This window comes from Stegostoma tigrinum, unplaced genomic scaffold (genome assembly GCF_030684315.1).
Source record: "Stegostoma tigrinum isolate sSteTig4 unplaced genomic scaffold, sSteTig4.hap1 scaffold_100, whole genome shotgun sequence".
NCBI lineage: Eukaryota > Metazoa > Chordata > Chondrichthyes > Orectolobiformes > Stegostomatidae > Stegostoma > Stegostoma tigrinum.
In genome coordinates this window covers 759,679-779,644 of record NW_026728052.1, presented here as the reverse complement: position 1 = coordinate 779,644, position 19,966 = coordinate 759,679, and the positions used below count along the sequence as shown (strand labels likewise).

At 48.9% G+C, this 19,966-nt stretch overlaps 1 protein-coding gene across 3 annotated transcripts in view; it reads right to left on the bottom strand.

Annotated features, from left to right (window-relative positions):
* The window catches only part of LOC132207557 (utrophin-like), a 204,141-nt gene that overhangs the window by 149,687 nt on the left and 34,488 nt on the right, over window positions 1-19,966 (bottom strand). Inside the window, exons 2-4 of one of the 3 annotated variants that reach the window (XR_009443541.1) lie at window positions 16,000-16,069; window positions 13,169-13,544; window positions 11,840-12,066 (exon numbers count right to left, since the gene is read on the bottom strand). The exons of 1 other annotated variant lie outside the window; for it this stretch is intronic. The gene's annotated coding sequence lies outside the window, so the exon portion shown is untranslated. Of the gene's footprint in view, window positions 1-11,839; window positions 12,067-12,274; window positions 13,545-15,999; window positions 16,070-19,966 lie in introns of those variants that run through there. One more of the 3 variants, XR_009443540.1, reaches the window with a different exon arrangement.

Below are 19,966 nucleotides of genomic sequence, written 5' to 3'. Positions count from 1 at the left end.
ACTCCCTCCACTGACGCCTTCACCCTCTTCCAACACAAGTCCTCCTCCTGGACACCACCCCCAGGCCTCCTAACCTCCCTCGACCTCTTCATCTCCAACTGCCGTCGAGACATTAACCGCCTCAATCTCTTCACCCCTCTCACCCACTCCAACATCTCCCCTGAAGAACGGGCAGCCCTCCGCTCCAACCCCAACCTCACCATCAAACCCGCAGACAACGGTGGCGTAGTGGTAGTATGGCGCACTGACCTCTACATCGACGAGGCCGGACGCCAACGCTCCGACACCACCTCCTACTGCCCCCTCGCTCATGACCCCACACCCGAGCACCAAACCATCATCTCCAATACCATTCATGACCTCATCACCTCTGGGGACCTCCCACCCACAGCCTCCAACCTCATTGTTCCCCAACCCCGCATGGCCTGTTTCTATCTCCTTCCCAAAATCCACAAACCTGCCTGCCCTGGTCGACCCATCGTCTCAGCCTGTTCCTGCCCCACCGAACTCATCTCCACCTATCTGGACTCCATTTTCTCCCCTTTGGTCCAGGAACTCCCTACCTACGTCCGTGACACCACCCACGCCCTCCACCTCCTCCAGGATGTCAAATTCCCTGGCCCCCAACACCTCATCTTCACCATGGACGTCCAGTCCCTATACACCTGCATTCTGCATGCAGATGGCCTCCAGGCCCTCCGCTTCTTCCTGTCCCGCAGGCCCGACCAGTCCCCATCCCCCGACACCCTCATCGGCCTAGCCGAACTCGTCCTCACCCTCAACAACTTCTCTTTTGACTCCTCCCACTTCCTACAGACTAAGGGGGTGGCCATGGGCAGCCGCATGGGCCCCAGCTATGCCTGCCTCTTTGTAGGTTACGTGGAACAGTCCCTCTTCCGCACCTACACAGGACCCAAACCCCACCTCTTCCTCCGGTACACTGATGACTGTATCGGCGCCGCCTCTTGCTCCCCAGAGGAGCTCGAACAGTTCATCCACTTCACCAACACCTTCCACCCCAACCTTCAGTTCACCTGGGCCATCTCCAGCACATCCCTCACCTTCCTGGACCTCTCAGTCTCCATCTCAGGCAACCAGCTTGTAACTGATGTCCATTTCAAGCCCACCGACTCCCACAGCTACCTAGAATACACCTCCTCCCACCCACCCTCCTGCAAAAATTCCATCCCATATTCCCAATTCCTCCGCCTCCGCCGCATCTGCTCCCACAATAAGACATTCCACTCCCGCACATCCCAGATGTCCAAGTTCTTCAAGGAGCGCAACTTTCCCCCCACAGTGATCGAGAACGCCCGTGACCGCGTCTCCCGTATTTCCCGCAACACATCCCTCACACCCCGCCCCCGCCACAACCGCCCAAAGAGGATACCCCTCGTTCTCACACACCACCCCACCAACCTCCGGATACAACGCATCATCCTCCAACACTTCCGCCATCTACAATCCGACCCCGCCACCCAAGACATTTTTCCATCCCCACCCCTGTCTGCCTTCCGGAGAGACCACTCTCTCCATGACTCCCTTGTTCGCTCCACACTGCCCTCCAACCCCACCACACCCGGCACCTTCCCCTGCAACCGCAGGAAATGCTACACTTGCCCCCACACCACCTCCCTCACCCCTATCCCAGGCCCCAAGATGACATTCCACATTAAGCAGAGGTTCACCTGCACATCTGCCAATGTGGTATACTGCATCCACTGTACCCGGTGTGGCTTCCTCTACATTGGGGAAACCAAGCGGAGGCTTGGGGACCGCTTTGCAGAACACCTCCGCTCAGTTCGCAACAAACAACTGCACCTCCCAGTCGCAAACCATTTCCACTCCCCCTCCCATTCTTTAGATGACATGTCCATCATGGGCCTCCTGCAGTGCCACAATGATACCAGCCACCCGAAGGTTGCAGGAACAGCAACTCATATTCCGCCTGGGAACCCTGCAGCCTAATGGTATCAATGCGGACTTCACCAGTTTCAAAATCTCCCCTTCCCCCACCGCATCCCTAAACCAGCCCAGTTCTTCCCCTCCCCCCACTGCACCACACAACCAGCCCAGCTCTTCCCCTCCACCCACTGCATCCCAAAACCAGTCCAACCTGTCTCTGCCTCCCGAACCTGTTCTTCCTCTCACCCATCCCTTCCTCCCACCCCAAGCCGCACCCCCATCTATCTACTAACCTTATCCCACCTCCTTGACCTGTCCGTCTTCCCGGGACTGACCTATCCCCTCCCTACCTCCCAACCTATACTCTCTCCACCTATCTTCTTTTCTCTCCATCTTCGGTCCGCCTCCCCCTCTCTCCCTATTTATTCCAGAACCCTCACCCCGTCCCCCTCTCTGATGAAGGGTCTAGGCCCGAAACGTCAGCTTTTGTGCTCCTGAGATGCTGCTTGGTCTGCTGTGTTCATCCAGCCTCACATTTTATTATCTTGGATTCTCCAGCATCTGCAGTTCCCATCATCTCTGACATCAGCTTCCCTGAGCCTCTGATGCTGCTTGTCCTGCTGTGTTCATCCACATCAACACCTTGTTACCCCCCATTCTCCTTTGTTTGTGTTTTCTTGCTCTTCCTCCCTCCCTCTGATTCTCTCCCCCTCTCTCACCTCTGCTGGCTCTAATTTCACTCCCTTGTCATGTTCCCTTATTTCCATCTTTCTGTCCCTTCTCTCTCTCTCTCCGCCCACAAACTCACTCTGGCTTTATTCACAGGGGGAGAGAGTACAAGAGCAAAGGAAACCAAAGCACGCAGCGCCTTCGGCTGAGAGAGAAATGAAGAAATGCCGGAGATTTTCCAAACCCTGACGCAGGGGTTGCCTCTCTCTCTCTCGACAGTCTCTGTGACTGCCCCATCAAACCCCACACCCATTCCCGTCCCATGGTGTCTCTCCACAAACCCACCTCCGGGTGGAAATGCAAACACAAGTTGCTGGAAATGCTCAGCATCTGTGAAGAAAAAGTCCCGAGGTAGCGTTTTGGGTGCGATGACCCTTTCCCTCAGAGCTCCAGCTAGAAATGCTCCAGCCTCTGAGACAGGGTCCCCTTGAGGTCGGAGAGCTGCGGCTCCATCTTGGCTGTTCGCTTGGCGCAGGGCATCAGGAGCTCCCCTCAGCCCCAGGAAGGGGTATGATCACCCCCTAACCTTATACTGACAGTGGTTGTGTCCTTCCCTCATCCCTGGGAGCCCCTCCTGTCTTCTCACCTTGTCGCCGGGGTGCTATTCGACTACGGAGGGCTGTGCGATAAAGATCCTACTTCCCACAGCGGCAGGGGGAGGTGGCATCCCTTCGCTCCTAAAACACCCCCTCCCATCCAATCTTGTGGCGATGGCTGTTCGGCTGCAGAAAGCGGCGCTGCCCGTGACCCCAAACCTCCCTACAACACCCCTCTCCTAATCCGACACTTTTGCAGTAGCTGTAGGCCACTCAGTCACTGGGCTGTACAATAGTGACTCTCCCCATGTCCAATCACTTCCAGGACGGCAATCCTCCAACCCCGACCCCATCCCATCCGCCTCCTTCCCTTTACCATGTAGTACGAGAGCTGCAGGCTGGTCGGCTCTGGAAACCCGCGCAAGGCTGGATAATAGACACCCTCCCAATGTCCCCAGCCTTCCCCTCACCCGGGGAGGGGAATTCTCACCCCCAAAACATCCATTCCCAACCCCTCGCTTTGGGATAGGAGCGGCGCAGGATGTGAAACAGGGACCGTGCTCATGTCCCCAACCCTCCCTTCACCCCAAACCACCACCCCCAGCTTACCTTGCAGTAGGAGATAGTTGTCGGCTGCTCAGCTACGGAAGGCGTCGCGGACCTGCGGCCGGGTGCTCGGGGAGCGCGGGCTCAGTGCCAGGCAGCTGTGCTCAGGCGCCGGGCGAAGAGGCCTTCTCCCCCCTCGGATCCCCGCTCCCGGCACAGGGCCGAGCCACTGAGCAGCGAGCGCTCCAGCAGCCCGGATGCCTGCTCCCAGCCCGGTGGTCATGCTGGAGGCCGCTGGAGAACAGGAGGTTGTAGGGGTACGGGAGCGTGGTGCGATGATCCCCGTTGCCGAACAGCTGGGTCCTCAGAACCCTCCCGGGAAAAGGGATCCAGACAGCGGACTCGTCGCCGAGGGAGGGGGGGGGAAGGCGTGAGTCGGAACAGGAGAGGAAGGGGATTGACTGAGAGGGAGAAAGAGACAGACTCTCTGTGTGTGTGTGTGTGTGTGTGTGAGTGAGAGAGAGAGGGGATTAGAAATGCAGTCTGATTGCGGATGGGTTGGGTTTAAATAGAGATTTTTAAACTTCGTTCAAAAAACTCACAATGCTCCCTGCTGAGCGGGTGGAGAGGCTCGGATAGAGAGGAAGACAGAGACAGAGGGGCGGGGGAGAGGGGACAGAGAGAGGTTCACAGGGAGAGACGGAGAGACAAGGAGACAGGGGAGAGAGAACGGCAGGAGCACACACAGACGGAGCCAGATACAAGACGAGAGATAGAGAGGGGCGCACACAGAGACCAAAGAGACAGAGTGAAAGCGGAGAGAGGAGAGAGACAGAAGTGCACAGCGAGGTGGCAGAGACAAGACGACAGAGAGAGACAGAGACATAGAGTGAGGCACACACAGAGAGATGGAGAGACAGAGATTGTGTGTGTGTGGCGGGGGGTGGGTTTGGAGAAAATGGGAGAGAGAGAGACAGAGTCGTCGAGTTGTACAGCAGGGAAACAGACTCTTCAGTCCAACTCCTCCAGGCCGACCAGATACCGTAACTGACTAGTTCTGTTTGCCAGCCTGTAGCCCATATCCCTCCAGCCCCTTCCTATTCATGTGTCCCTGCAGGTGACTTCTAAATACTGTGAGTATAACAGCCTCTGTCACTCCTCTGGCAGTTCATGCCACACACAGACTACACTCGGGAGAACACGTTGGCGCCAAATCCATCTCCCATCCTCTGAGAAAAGGAACCGGAAATGACATCACCAACCCAAGGAAACCGGAACACTTAAAGAGAAGGCGGGACCTAACTCCGGATGCTCACTGATGATTTTACCTGGAATGGTGCCGAAACGTCTGCAAACTAACCTTCCAGCTCAGTGAGCAATCTTACATCCAGAACCTCAACCCTGAGCTACAAATCTTCTCAAAACTCGATAATGCTTTGCCACTTGATTAACAGATGCATCCTATTTTTTGAAAAAAATAAACTTTTTTTGCTGGATGTATGACTGACTGACCAGTGTTTATTGTCCTTCCTTAACTGAGCCTTGGGAGCTCTGCAGACCAATGGTATCAACGTGGATTTCACAAGCTCCAAAATCTCCCCTTCCACCACTGCATCCCAAAACCAGCCCAGCTCGTCCCCTAATCTGTTCTTCCTCTTACCGATTCCCTTCCTCCCAGCTCAAGCCAAACCCCCATTCCCTACCGACTAACCTCTTCCCGCCCCCTTGACCTGTCCGTCCTCCCCAGACTGACCTATCCCCTCCCTACCTCCACACCCACACTCACCTCTACTGGCTTCATGTCCGCCCCTTTTACTTAAGACCAGAAGACATCGGAGTGGAAGTAGGGCCATTCGGCCCATCAAGTCCACTCCACCATTTAAATCATGGCTCAGGGGCATTTCAACTCCACTTCCCTGAACTCTCCCCGTTGCCCTTGATTCCTCGTGAGATCAAGAATTTGTCAATCTCTGCCTTGAAGGCATCCAACGTCCTGGCCCCGACTGCACTCCGTGGCAATGATTTCCACAAGCCCGCCACTCTCTGGCTTTACAAATGTCATCTCATTTCCATTTGAAATTTACCCCCTCTAATTTTAAGGCTGTGCCCATGGGTCCTCGTCTCTCGGCCTCACGGAAACAACTTCCTAGCGTCCACCCCTTCCAAGGCAGACATTATGTTGTAAGTTTCTATTAGATCTCCCCTCAACCTTCTAAACTCTGATGAGTACAATCCCAGGATCCTTCGCCGTTCATCGTATGTCAAACCTACCACTTCAGGGATATTCCGTGTGAATCTCCGCTGGACACGCTCCAGGGCTAGTATGTCCTTTCTGAGCTGTGGGGCTCAAAATTGGACACGGTATTCTAAATGGAGCTTAACTAGAGCTTTATAAAGCCTCAGAAGCACATCGCTGCTTTTATATTCCAACCCTCTTGCGATAAAGGACAACATTACATTCACTTTCTTAATTACGGACTCTACCTGCAAGTTAACCTTTAGAGAATCCTGGACCAACACTTCTAGATTCCTTTGTACTTGAGCTTTACGAATTTTCTCACCATTTAGAAAATAGTCCATGCCTGTATTCTTCTTACCAAAGTGCAAAACCCCACATTTACTCACATTGAATTTCATCAGTCATTTCCTGGACCACTCTCCTAAACTGTCTAACTCTTTCTGCCGCCCCTCCACCTCCTCAGTACTACCTGCCTGTCCACCTATCTTCGTATCATCGGAAAACTTCGCCAGAATGACCCCAGTCCCTTCATCCAGATCATCAATACGTAAGGTGAACAGCTGCGGCCCCGACACCGAAACCTGCGACACCAATCGTCACTGGTTGCCATTCCGAAAAACAGCCTTTTATCCCAACTCTCTGCCTTCTATCAGACAGCCAATCCTCAATCCAAGCCAGTAGCTCATCTCAAACACCATGGGCCCTCACCTTGCTCAGCAGCCTCCTGTGAGACACTTATGAAAGGCCTTTTGGAAGTCTAGATAGACAACATTTACTGGGTTTCCCCGGTCTAACATACTTGTTACCTCTTCAAAGAATTCTAACAGGTTTGGCAGGCACGACCTCCCCTTACTAAATCCATGCTGACTTGTTCTAATCTGACCCTGCACTTCCAGGAATTTCAAAATCTCATCCTTGACAATGATTCAAGAATTTTATCAACTACCGAGGTCAGGTTAATTGGCCTGTAATTTTCCATCCTTTGCCTTGATCCTTTCTTAAACAAGGGGGTTACAACAGCAATTTTCTAATCATCTGGGACTTTTGAAAGATCACATCCAAAGCCTCTGCTATTTCCTCAGCCACCTTCCTCAGAACTCTACAATGTAGCCCATCGGGGCCAGGAGATTTAGCAATTTTTAGACTTTTTAGCTTTTCCAGCACTTGCTCTTTTCTAATGCCTACCATACTCAACTTTGCCCCCTGACTCTCCCTAATTGTTGGCATACTACTCATGTCTTCCACTGTGAAGACTGACACAAAGTACTTATTAAGTCCTTCAGCTACTTCCTTATCTCCCATCACTAGCCTTCCAGCATCAATTTGGAGCGGCCCAGTGTCTACTTTTGCCTCATGTTTGTTTCTTATGTATTGAAAGAAGCTTTCACTGTGATTTCTAATATGACTAGCTAGCCTTCCTTCATATTTGCTCCTCTCCTTCCTTATTGCTCGTCTGTCTCCTCTGCACCTATCTTCCCCTCTGTCCATCTTCAATCTGCCTTCCCCCTCTCCCTGAAAATTTATGTTCAGGGAGATCTGGGTGTTCAGGTCCATTGTTCCATGAAGTTGGCAATGCAGGTCAACAGAGTGGTTAAGAAGGCATATGGTGTGCTTTCCTTCATCGGACGGGGTATCGAGTACAAGTGTTGGCAGGTCATTTTGCAGTTGTATAAGACTTTGGTTCGGCCACACTTGGAGTACTCCGTCCAGTTCTGGCCGCCTCATTACCAAAAGAATGTGGATGCTTTGGAGAGGGTACAGAGGAGGTTAACCAGGATGTTGCCTGGTATGGAGGGTGCTAGCTATGAAGAGAGGTTGAGTAGATTCGGATTATTTTCATGAGAAAGACGGAGATTGAGGGGGGAACCTGATTGAGGGCTACAAAATCATGAGGGATACAGACAAGGTGGATAGCAAGAAGCTTTTTCCCCCAGAGTTATTGACTCAATTACAAGGGGTCATGAGTTCAAACCGAGAGGAGGAAAGTTTCAAGGAGATATGCAAGGGAAGTTCCTGAGGAAGAGGGTGGTGGGTGCCTGGAATGCGTTGCCAGCAGAGCTTGAAGACGCAGACACGATAGGGTCTTTTGAGATGTACCTGGACAGGTACATGGATGGGCAGGGAGCAAAGACCCTGACAGAATAGACGACAGGTTTAGACAGAGGATCTCGATTGGCGTAGGATTCGAGGGTCGAAGGGCCTGTTCCTGGGCTGTAATTTTCTTTGTTCTTGGATCAGATAAGAAGGAAAAGGGAGGTGTATAACAGTTATCAAGGGAATAAATCAACAGAGTCCCTGTAGACACACTAATGTCAACCAGGCCAACATCCCCAGCACTGAGGCACTGACCATCCTCGATCAGCCACAATGGGCTGGACACTTCATCTGTATGACTGACACGAGACTCCCCGCATGTTCTAATCCCAGCTTCAAAACAGCAGGCGAGACCCAGATGTGCAGAGGAAGCACTCAGTGATAAACTCAAGGCCTCAACGGTGAAGTGCAACATTCCTGCAGACACCGAGAATCACCGGCCGAAGACGGTCCGACGCCTGAGGAGCACCTGGGAAGGCATCAACACCTCGAGGCTTGATTTGGAAGCAGCGGAAGCCATGCAGCTACATCAACAACCCCCTCACCCCTTCCCAAGACCGCGTTCTGCCCCAAGTGCAACAGAGCCTACGGTAGCTGCATCGGTCTGGACAGCCACCCGGAGATTCAGCCTGAGAGTGGGAGACTGTCATCCGCGAGAAACCACCATGATGATGATGTATGGTGTGCAGGGGGATCTTGTCATAGCAATTAAGAGAACAAATAGAGGGCAACAGAACGCTGGTGACCAGGATTAGGATCAGGGAGAATCTCAAAATCTTCTACAAGTGTCTCAGAGCGAAAGAGAAAATCCAGGGAAAACCAGGTCTCATGAGGGATGAAGAGGCAAATGTATGGTTTGAACTGGACAGCAATTGTCAGGTGTTAAACAAGAAATTCACATCACCTTTTACATGTGAGAAGGAGCATTACGGCACACAATTCCTGAGCAGAATTAACAGAGACTGGGGACATGTAAGGTGATCCGGTGAATTTAAAATCAGAAGAATTACCTGGAGAACAAGTAACATAGTTCCGCTTATCAAAATGCATGACAAACATAAAGCAGAGTATTACAGTCTGGAGAGTATCACATCAGTAGATAGGAAAATATTGGAGAATATTCTGAACGGCAGGCTTAATTTCCTTGGAAAGAAGCGGGGTTTGATCAGCAACGGTCAGCATAGCTTTGTCAGAGGGAGGTCATGCCTCACAAACCTAGATGATCCTTTCAAAGAGGTGACGGAGTGTGTAGATGGGAATTGATGCAGTGAAAACAGATTTCAGCAAAGACTTGGACAGGGTCTCACATGGGAGCCTGGCAAAGAAGGTAAAAGCTCGTGGGGTCCAGGAAAATACAGCAAGTTCAATCCAAAGTTATACATTGGTCAAATGGGCAGGTCAGTGGTAGATGGAGTGTTAACACTGATAAGTGTATGGTAATGCAATTTGGAAGAACTAACATGGCAAGGAATCTTTCAATGGATGCCAGGACACCAGGAAGGTCAGAGCAATGGTGTTATCTTGGGGTGCTTGTGCACAGATTGCTGAACATGGCATGGCAGCTTAAAGGGACAGTTAGGAAAGCAAATGGCTGAAGAGCTGTGCAGGAGTTTGGTTAGGCCCCAGCTGAAGGACTGAGTGCAGTTCTGCTCTCGCTTTAAATTGAAGGGTGAAAGAATAGCTTTAAATTGAGGGGTGAAAGACATAGGACAGATGTCAGAGGTGGTTTCTTTACTCAGAGAGTAGTCAGGGAATGGAACGCTTTGCCTGCAACGGTAGTAGATTCGCCAACTTTCGGTACATTTAAGTCGTCATTGGATAAGCATATGGACGTACATGGAATAGTGTAGGTCAGATGGGCTTCAGATCGGTATGACGGGTCGGCACAACATCGAGGGCCGAACGGCCTGTACTGCGCTGTAATGTTCTATGTTCTAATGGTCTCTTCATTATCGAAAAGAGGTGATTGCATTTGAGCATGTGTGGAGGACATTCATCAGGATGTTCTGAGGGGGTGAAGCATTTTAACTCGATGGAGAGTCTGGATAAGTTTGAGATCACAAGAACTGTCAATGCTGGAGTCTGAGATAACACAGCGTGGAGCTGGAGGAACACTGCAGGCCAGGCAGCATCACTGTTTTATCTGGATAAGGTTGGCTTGTTTTCTTCCGAAGAGAGAAGGTTGAAGAAGGTCCTGAAAAAATGGTCTGCATTCTGATGGGTCTAGGCGAGGGAAGCAGAACGACCATTCATGGGGTGGGAGGTCGGGGGGCCAGGGGGAAGGAATTTCAGGAAAGAAAAGACACCCAGAAGGTGCTGGGTGTTTGGAATTCATTGTCTGGGACTTTAGTTGAGGTGGTGGATAATCTTTTCACATTAAAGAAAAAGGGTTGGTACAGCACTTAAAATGAAATAACATTCAAGGCAACGGGCCTATTGCTAAAACATGAGCCGAATGTGAACTTAGTGTGGCTTCAGTGGTTACAGACACAATGGAATGAAGTGCTTGTCCAATTCACACGGATGATCCCTGGAATGGTAGGCTTAACCTATGATGAATGGCTAAGGATCCTGGGATTGTACTCACTACAGTTTTGAAGGTTGAGGGGAGAACTAATAAAAACTTCCAAGATAATGTATGGTTTAGAAGAGGTGGACGCTAGGAGGTTGTTTCCGTTAGGAGGGGAGACGAGGACCCGTGGGCACAGACTTAAAATTCGAGGGGGTCAATTTAAAACTGAAATCAGACGACATTTCTTCAGGCAGAAAGTGGTGGGCTTGTGGAATTCATTGCCGCAGAGTGCAGTGGAGGCCGGGATGTTGGACGCCTTCAAGGCAGAGATCGACAAATTCTTGATCTCAAAAGGAATCAAGGGCTACGCGGAGAGTGCAGGGAAGTGGTGTTGAAATGCCCATCAGCCATGATTTAAATGGCGGAGTGGACTTGATGGGCCGAATGGCCTTACCTCCACTCCTATGTCTCATGGCCTGATGGTCTAATTCTGAAGTATTCTCTTATTCTATGATTCTGGAGCAGGGGACAGTGAGTGGACAGCACAGGACAGTTCACCTAACTTCTCCTTTACCAATCTTCTATCTGCCTCCCCACTTCTCCCTATTTTTTTCAGAATCCCCTTCTCCCCCAACCATATTTGAAGAAGGGTGTCGACCCGAAACGTCAGCTTTCTTGCTTCTCTGATGCTGCTCGGCCCGCTGTGTTCATCCAGTTCTACTCCTTGTTCTCTCAGATTCTCCAGAATTGGCAAGTTCCTACTATCTCTCGAGGAAACTGACTTGTTTTTGCACCCAAACTGTGGTGAGAATGTGGAACGCACCGACTGTGTGGGTGGTAGAGGCAGAAACCATGATAACACTTAACAAGTTTTTGATTGGTCATTTGCGATACCAAGGCATACAAGGCTCTGGGTCGAGTGCTGGGAAATGTGATTAGAATAGTAAGGGACTTGCATCTTGTGAGGGCACATACAATTTGCTGAAGGGTCTGTTCCATTGCCACGGCACTCTATTATGCTGTCCCTCAATGATCCTATGACAAGTAAGTGAAGGTTTGCAGAAAGAGATAGTTTTCAAGGACAATGCCTGAAGGAAAACTGATGCACAGGCAAAGTGCATGTAAGAATTTAACCAAGGATTAACACCATTCAAGAACTGGAATTTGTGCCAATGCACCAAACCTGCAGATGAAAATGCAGTGTCCAGTTTGATTGCAAACTGCAACAACCACCAGTTAGTAACATGATCAATGGAAATATCTGAATGCCTGTTGTTGTGATCTCAAGCATTTACCTGCGTCGAGTGAAATCCACCACCATAGTTCTGTTGCATCGTTAGCCACCTCACAATCGGTGTTGCATAGTCAAAATCATTCCTTGACAATGCTTGAAGCAAGGCATAAGCAGTGGTTTCCACAGTCATCGCAAAAGCCCGTGCTGCTTCAATTAGATACGGCTTCTCGTCCTCCAACAATGGAGGCTTTCCAGTTACCAACATCACAATCTGTCATTTGAGAAAGGGATTAGCTGAGAATAAAGTTTACATCATATAGATTTTTGTTTGCATTTCAACAACACAACAATGGTTTTGCTGGTCAAGATCCAGCATTATCTCACCACTGATGTCTATAACATTCTCCATACTTCCCGCTCAGTGATGGGTCCTTTTGTTTGGGAAAAATAGGCACCTTCGAATGCAAATGAATCAAGATGAGCTTTAGTTTCTCATCAGGCTACATGGAGTTACTACAAGATGTTATGAGCAAAAGGTGAAGGAGCAGATGAAACGATTCATAGCATCAGTCTGGATGATCTTCTTGCGCTCATCCTGAGGAGGCATCACAGATCTCAACTTACACGCAATTCAAATTATTTCACGCAATGACAAGACTGAATGTTCTGGATACTGTAAATGCCATGGCACCTGGCAGCATCCCACAAACTGTATTGGAACAATGTGCCCCAACGTCACCACACCAACAGTAAATGTTTTCCAGTACATTTTTAAACACTTGCAACACTCACATTTCAGAGAAAGATGACCTATCACGCAATCGGCAGACAAATTGTCCTGACCAATTCTGACCTCAATGTATTCTCAATCATCAGCAAAGTAATGCAACATCTGGATGACAGTGCTGTCAAATAGTTGCACACTGAGGCTCAGTTCACTTTTCGTCATGCCACACTTCTCGCAACCTCATTCAGGATTTACCACAAATATGATCAGAGATCCTGAGCTTGAAAAGGAAGGAAACTGCAATCTGTCATTTCCACCAAGGCAACTTCTGATTGAATGTGGTGTTCAGCAGAGTTATAGGAAGTTGAGTCAGTGGCATTCACTGGATACCTGCACTGGTTGAAGTCATGTCTTCACTTGAACCAAAGTGGAGACATGAATGTTCATTGAATATTGTCCAGGTGTCCAGCAGAATTCATGACTTTTCCAACAGTGAAGTCAACGATGAGAAAATACAGTGAGACTTGGACAATTATCAGGCTTGGCCTGACAAAGGATAAGTAACATTTGCACCATACAAGTGCTAAGCAGCAATCAGCTCCAACAAGAGAGAATATGACCATATCACAAAATTCCATGTCCTTACCATCATCCTTACATTTTTTTTAAATGTGCAAGTGTTATCCAAGCCATGCAAGGCTATGGGCCAGGTGTTGGAAATGAGGTTAGAACAATTCAGTGCTTGTCTTTGACTGTCACAGAATCCGTGAGCTTCAGAATTTATTTCTCCTGTACTGTAGACCACTGAGGTGCTTGGCTATCCACTTCATCAAGGTTAACACTGATCTAAAACCAAACTGGAACGGTTATATAATCAGCAGTAGCCAGGTCCGTTGTACAAACCGCCCTGCTGTGGGACAGGGTCAGGTAAATCCAAGTGAGTGATCGTGGTTGGAGACTCATTCGTTGGGGGCATAGTTTCTGTAGCCACATTTGAGATACCAGGGCTGTGTGTTGCCTCCCTGGTGCCAAGGTCAAGGAAATCTCTGAGTGGTTGCAACAAATTCTTAACGGGGAGGGTGAGCAGCCAGAGGCCATTCTGCACATTGGTACCAATGACGTAGGTAGAAAGAGGGATGTGATCCTCCGGACTGTGTACAAGGAGTTAGCAAAGAGGCTGAAAGGCAGGACCTAGAGGGTAATAATTTATGGGTTGCCACGAGTGCCACATGTTAGTGAGTTAAGTCAGAGAAAGATAGGTGAGAGATGAATGCATTGGTTAAGGAGCTGGTACTGGGGGCAGGCTTTCAGGTTCATGGATAATTGCGACCGCTTCTTGGGCAAGGGGTGACCTGTCTAAGAGGGATGGGTTGCACCTAAACTGAACGGGAACAAATACCCTCACAGGGAGGTTTGCTAGTGCTACTTGGGAGGATTTAAAGACTGGCAGGCAGCTGGGAACCAGAGCAGCAGGTCAGCAAGTAGATGAATTGATGGCAGGTACATGCTGGGACCAATAAATCAGAAAAGAATGGCAGTCAGAGACAGGTACATGAACATGATGGCACGAACAAGCTGAAATATGTTTATTTCACTGCCAGGAGTATTACAGGTAAGGCAGATGAGCTTAGAGCCTGGATCAGTACATGGGACTCTGATGTTGAGGCCATTACAGAGGCTTGGTTGAGACAGAGACAGGACTGGCTGCTCAATGTTCCAGGGTTTCATTGCTTCAGACAAGATAGAGGGGAAGATAAAAGGAGGAGGTGCACTCCTAACCTGTGGGAAATGTTACATCTGCACCTCGAAAGGACATTCTGGAGGGCTTGCCCACTGAGGCAACAGAGGTAGCATTGAAAAATAAGATAGACACACTCACTCTGATCAGATTAAACTAATAGCCTGCTCCCCTGTTGCCACTGACACACTGAGGAACAAATATGTAGGCAGCTTTTGAAACGATGCAATAACTCAGAGTTGTCACAGTCAGTGAATTTAACCTCCCCGGTATTGACTGGGACTCCCTTACAACAAGAGTTTAAATGAGGCTGAATTTGTTAAGACTATCCAAGAGAGTTTCTTGACACAGTGTGTGGATAGAAGATGGGCCATACTGGACTTTGTCCTGGTCAGGTAACTGGTGAGAAGGGTGGGAAAGCATTTTGGAAATAGTGATCACAACTCCTTCAATTTTAAGATTGCTATGAAGAAGGATAAGTCAGGACCTTGGGGGAAGAGTAAATTATATCAATTTTAGGTAGGAGCTGGGGTGTGTTAATTGGGAGGAGCTGTCACATTTGCCATATGGGAATTGTTTAAAGGCCTGCTTATGAGTTTAGGATCAGGAAGGAGGAAGGACAAGGATGGCAAGGTAAAAGACCCTTGGATAATTGGGGAGGTTGTGAAGTTCGTCAAAAGGGAAAAACAAAAATATGTCAGGTTTACGAAGCTAAAATCGAACAGGGCCGACATAAAGAAAGCAGAAAAAGAAAGGCTATGAAATGACCTTGGCAAGGAGGGTTGAAGGAAATCCCAAGGCATTCTGTGCATACATCTAAAACAAGGGGATAAATAGCAAGAAGGTACGACCATTCAGGATAAAGGAGGGAACTTGTGTTTGGAAGCAGAGGATGTGGGCAAGATCCTAAATGAGTACTGTGCATCACTATTCACTCAGGCGAAGGGTATGGAGGATAGTGGGATTTGTGTGGAGCATGCGAAAATGATAACAGCATTTTGAAATCAAGAAAGAGCATTAAGGTGGATAAGTCCTCAGGACCCAGTGGTATCTACTCAAGGTTTCTGAGCGAGGTGAGAGAGGAGATTGTCGGGGCATTCAGCAAGATCTTTGTATCCTTGGTAGCCACTGGAGGGGTACTGGAGGATTAGCAAGTTGCTAAATGTTCTTCTTCTGTTCAAGAAGGGAAATAGGGTCAATCCAGGAAACTCGACTAGCGAGTTTCTCATCGTTCATTGGGAAGCTATTGGAGAGAATTCTTAGGGATTGTATTTATCTGTATTTGGAACAGCATGGCCTAATTAGGGACAGTCAGCATGGCTTTGTGCAGGGCAGGTCACGTCTTACGAACTTGACTGAATTTTTTGAGGAGGTGACGAATGTGATCAATGAAGGTAGAGCAGTGGATATTGTTTTCATGGATTTCAGCAATACTTTCAACAAGGTGCCTCATGGTCGGATCATCCAGAAAATTAAGATGCACCGAGTCCATGGTGGCTTGGATGCTTGGATTCACAACTGGCTTGCCCAGAGAAGACAGAGGCAAGTGGTGGAAAGGTGCTTTTCAGGCTGTAGATCCAGGAGGATTGGTGTTCCGCAGGGATCTGTGCTGGGACCTCTGCCGTTTGTGGTCTATACAAAATGACTGAGGTGAAAATATAGATGGATGGGTTAGCAAGTTTGCAGACAATAGAATGATTGGTAGAATCGTGATGAGTGTAGACGTCATAAAAGGATACAGATCAGTTGCAGAAACGGCAAGTGGATTTTAATCCATTAAATGTGAGATGCTCCACTTTGGGAAATCAACTATAATGGAAAAATATACAGTTAATGGCACCCCTCAGTGCAGAATTGTTAAGGTGGGGATGCAGGTGCACTCAATCTGTTCATTGAGAACTGTCGATGTGATATCACCTCAATTTCTCTGTTCCCCGCACCAAACCCAACCTACGTCCTGCCCAACTGACTGCCCTCCACGCACTCATATCTCACCCTGACTTTGTTATTAAGCCTGCCGATAAGGTGCTGCTGCTGTGGTCTGGTGAGCTGAAGTCTACCTTGCAGAGGCTGAGCGCCAGCTCTCAGATACTTCCTCCAACTTCTCCTGGACCATGACCGCACCGGGCCATTGTATCTACTACAGTAACTGATCTTGGTCTATCCGGTGATCTTCCCCCTCTGTTTCCAAGCTGAAAGGCCACAGCTCCCCACAGGTTGCTCCTACGCCCCCTAAAAATCCACAAATGAGAGTGTCCTGGCAGATCCATTGTTTCAGCCTGTTCCTGCCCCACAGAACTCATCTCTTCCGACCTTGACTCAATCTTCTGTCCCCTGGTCCAAGCCCTGCCCACGTACATCCAGAAATACTCTGACATCTTATGCAGGTTTAAAAACATCAGTTTGCCGGTTCCAGCTGCGTTCTCTTTACCATGAACGTGTAATTCCTTTACACATCCATTCCCCACCGGGAGGTTCTTCGGGCTGTCCTCTTCTTCCTGGAGCAAAGAGCTGAACATTCCCCTCCCACCACCACCCTCCTCCACTTGGTCAACCTCATCCTCACCCTCAACAACTTCTTTTTTAACTCCTCTCATTTTCTTCGGGTAAGAGGAGCAGCTCCGGGCACCTGCATGGGCCCGAGTTATACCTGTCTCTTCACGGGGTACGTGGAACATTCCCACCCACAACACTTTCTCCGATACATCAATGATATCATCCGACTGCTTCTCTCTCTTGTCTGAAATTGGAAAACTTCATCAACTACGCCTCCAATTTCCATCCTGCCCTCACTTTCACCTGCTCTATCTCTGACTCCACCCTTCCCTTCCTCAACATTTCTGCTTCCATTCCTGGGGGTAGGCTTCGCACTAATATCCATTACAAACTCTCTGACTCTCACAGCTACCTGGTCTATATATCCTCACACCCCACTTTCTGTAAAGACTCCAACCTCTTCTCTCACTTCCTCCATCTCCATCGAATATGTTCTCATGAGGCCAACATCAACAAGGGAGCCTCCAAAATGTCCACCTTCTTCCTCAACTGAGGATTCCCCGGCTCCGCGGTCAACAAGGCCCTCAACTGTGTCCAACCCAGCTCCCGCACTTTTGCCCTCACCTTTTCTCTTCCCTCCCAAGACAACAATAAGCTTCCACTTGACCTTACCTATCAACCCACATGCCCACATCCATACAAACATCAGGCACCATTTCCACCACCACCAGCAGGATGCCGCCACCAGACACATATTCCCCTCCTCTCCCTTATCCGCCTTTACCGGAGGACCCGGAGGAAATGCAAGCAGACACGGGGAGAACGTGCAAACTTCGCACAGACGATTGCCCGAGGCTGCAATGCGAACCACTGAGCCACCGTGCTGCCCAGAATCTTGGTGGTGTGGATGAGCAGAGAGATCTCGGTGTCCATGTGTGTAGATCCCTGAAAATTGCCACGCAGATTGATAGGCTTGTTCAAAAGGCGTACGACGTGTTAGGTTTTATTGGTACAGAGATTGAGTTTCGGAGCCATGAGGTCATGTTGCAGCTGTACAAAACACTGGTGCAGCCGCGCTTGGAGTATTGCGTACAGTTCTGATCGCCACATTATCGAAGGATTTGGAGGGGGTTTCTTAGGATCTTGTCTGGTGTGGAAGGAAGGTCTTATGAGGAAAAGCTTCGAGACTTGAGGCTGTTTTTGTCAAAAGAAGGTGAAGAGGCAATTGAATGGAGACATACAAGATAATCAGAGGATTAGATAGGGTGGACAGCGACAGCCTTTTTCCTCGATGGTGATGGCGAGCACGAGTGGAGAAAGGTTTAAATTGAGGTGAGATAGATATGGGACACATGTCAGAGGGAGTTTCTTTATTCAGAGAGTAGTATGGGTGCGGAATGCCCTGCCTGCAACAGGAGTAGATTGCCAAGTTTAAGGGCATTTAAATGAACATTGCTAAATATATGGATGGTAATGGAATAGTGTCGGTTAGATGGGCTTCAGGTTGGATTCACAGGTCGGCGCAACATCGAGGGCTGAAGGGCCTGTACTGCGCTGTAATGTTCTATGTCATAATACTTCAGTGAATTCTGGTTACCCTGCCGTAGGAAGAATGCTGTTAAACTATACAGAGTGCAAAAATAATTACAAAAGGTCATTGCCGGGACTGGAGGGTTTACGAGGAGTGGTGGATAGGCTCGGACTTTTTCCCTGGTGTATCGGAGACGAAGGGGTGACTTTCCAGAGGTGTAAAAAATCATGATGGGCATTGATAAGGGGAATAACCAAGGTCGGGGAGTCCAAAGCTAGAAGGGAGGAGGTTCAAATGTGAAAGGGGAAAGATTTAAAAGTGACCCGAGAGGCAACTTGTCCCACACAGAGGGTGGTGCGTGAATGCAATGAGCTGCCAACAGACGTGGTAGAGGCAGATAATATTACTGTATTTAAAAGACATTTGGACAGGTACACAATGAGGAAAGGTTTAGATGGATACCAAACGCAGGCAAATGAGACCGGTTAAGTTTGGGACACCTGGTCAGTACAGATGATTGGGGCTGAAGGTCCTGATTCTGTGCTGTATGACTCTATGAATCTATGACTGAAGAGCTAACTAGGTGTGTGGATGAGGGCAATGCATTTGATACAGTCTACTTGGGCTTCAGCAAAGCTTTTGACAAGATCCCCCATTTGAAGACTGTTAGAACAGGAAACAGTCCATGGGATCCAAGGACACGTGCACAGGAAATCATAACTCATGTAATTTGAATGAGTTTTTTAAAGTAGTAATGAAGAGCATTGATGAAGGCAGAAACATGGACGTATATGGGCTTCAGTAAGGCGTTCAAGAAGGTTCCTCACAGAGGTCCAGTAGGGAAGTTAAATCACACGGAGCACAGGGAGAGCTAGCCATAGAACATAGAACATAGAACATTACAGCACAGTACAGGCCCTTCGGCCCTCGATCTTGTGCCGACCTGTCATGCCGAACTCAAGCCCATCTAACCTGCACTGTTCCATGTACGTCCATATGCTTGTCCAATGACCACTTAAATGTACCGAAAGTTGGTGAATCTACTACCATTGCAGGCAAAGCGTTCCAATCCCTTACTACTCTCTGAGTAAAGAAACTACCTCTGACATCTGTCCTGTATCTTTCACCCCTCAATTTAAAGCCATGACCCCTCATGCTCACTGTCACCACCCTAAGAAAAAGGCTCTTCCTATCCACCCTATCTCACCCTCTGATTATTTTATATGTTTCAATTAAGTCACCTCTCAACCTTCTTCTCTCTAATGAAAACACCCTCAAGTCCCTCAGCCTTTCCTCGTAAGACCTTCCCTCCATACCAGGCAACATCCTCGTAAATCTCCTCTGCACCCTTTCCAAAGCTTCCACATCCTTCTTATAATGCGGTGACCAGAACTGTATACAATACTCCAAGTGCGGCCGCACCAGAGTTTTGTACAGCTTCACCATAACCTCTCGGTTCCAGAACTCGATCCCTCTATTAATCAAAGCTAAAACACTGTAGGCCTTCTTAACAGCCCTGTCAACCTGGGTGGCAACTTTCAAGGATCTGTGTTCATGGACACCGAGATCTCTCTGCTCATCTATACTACTAAGAATCTTACCATTAGCCCGGTACTTTGCCTTCTGGTTACTCCTGCCGAAGTGCATCACCTCACACTTGTCTGCATTAAACTCCATTT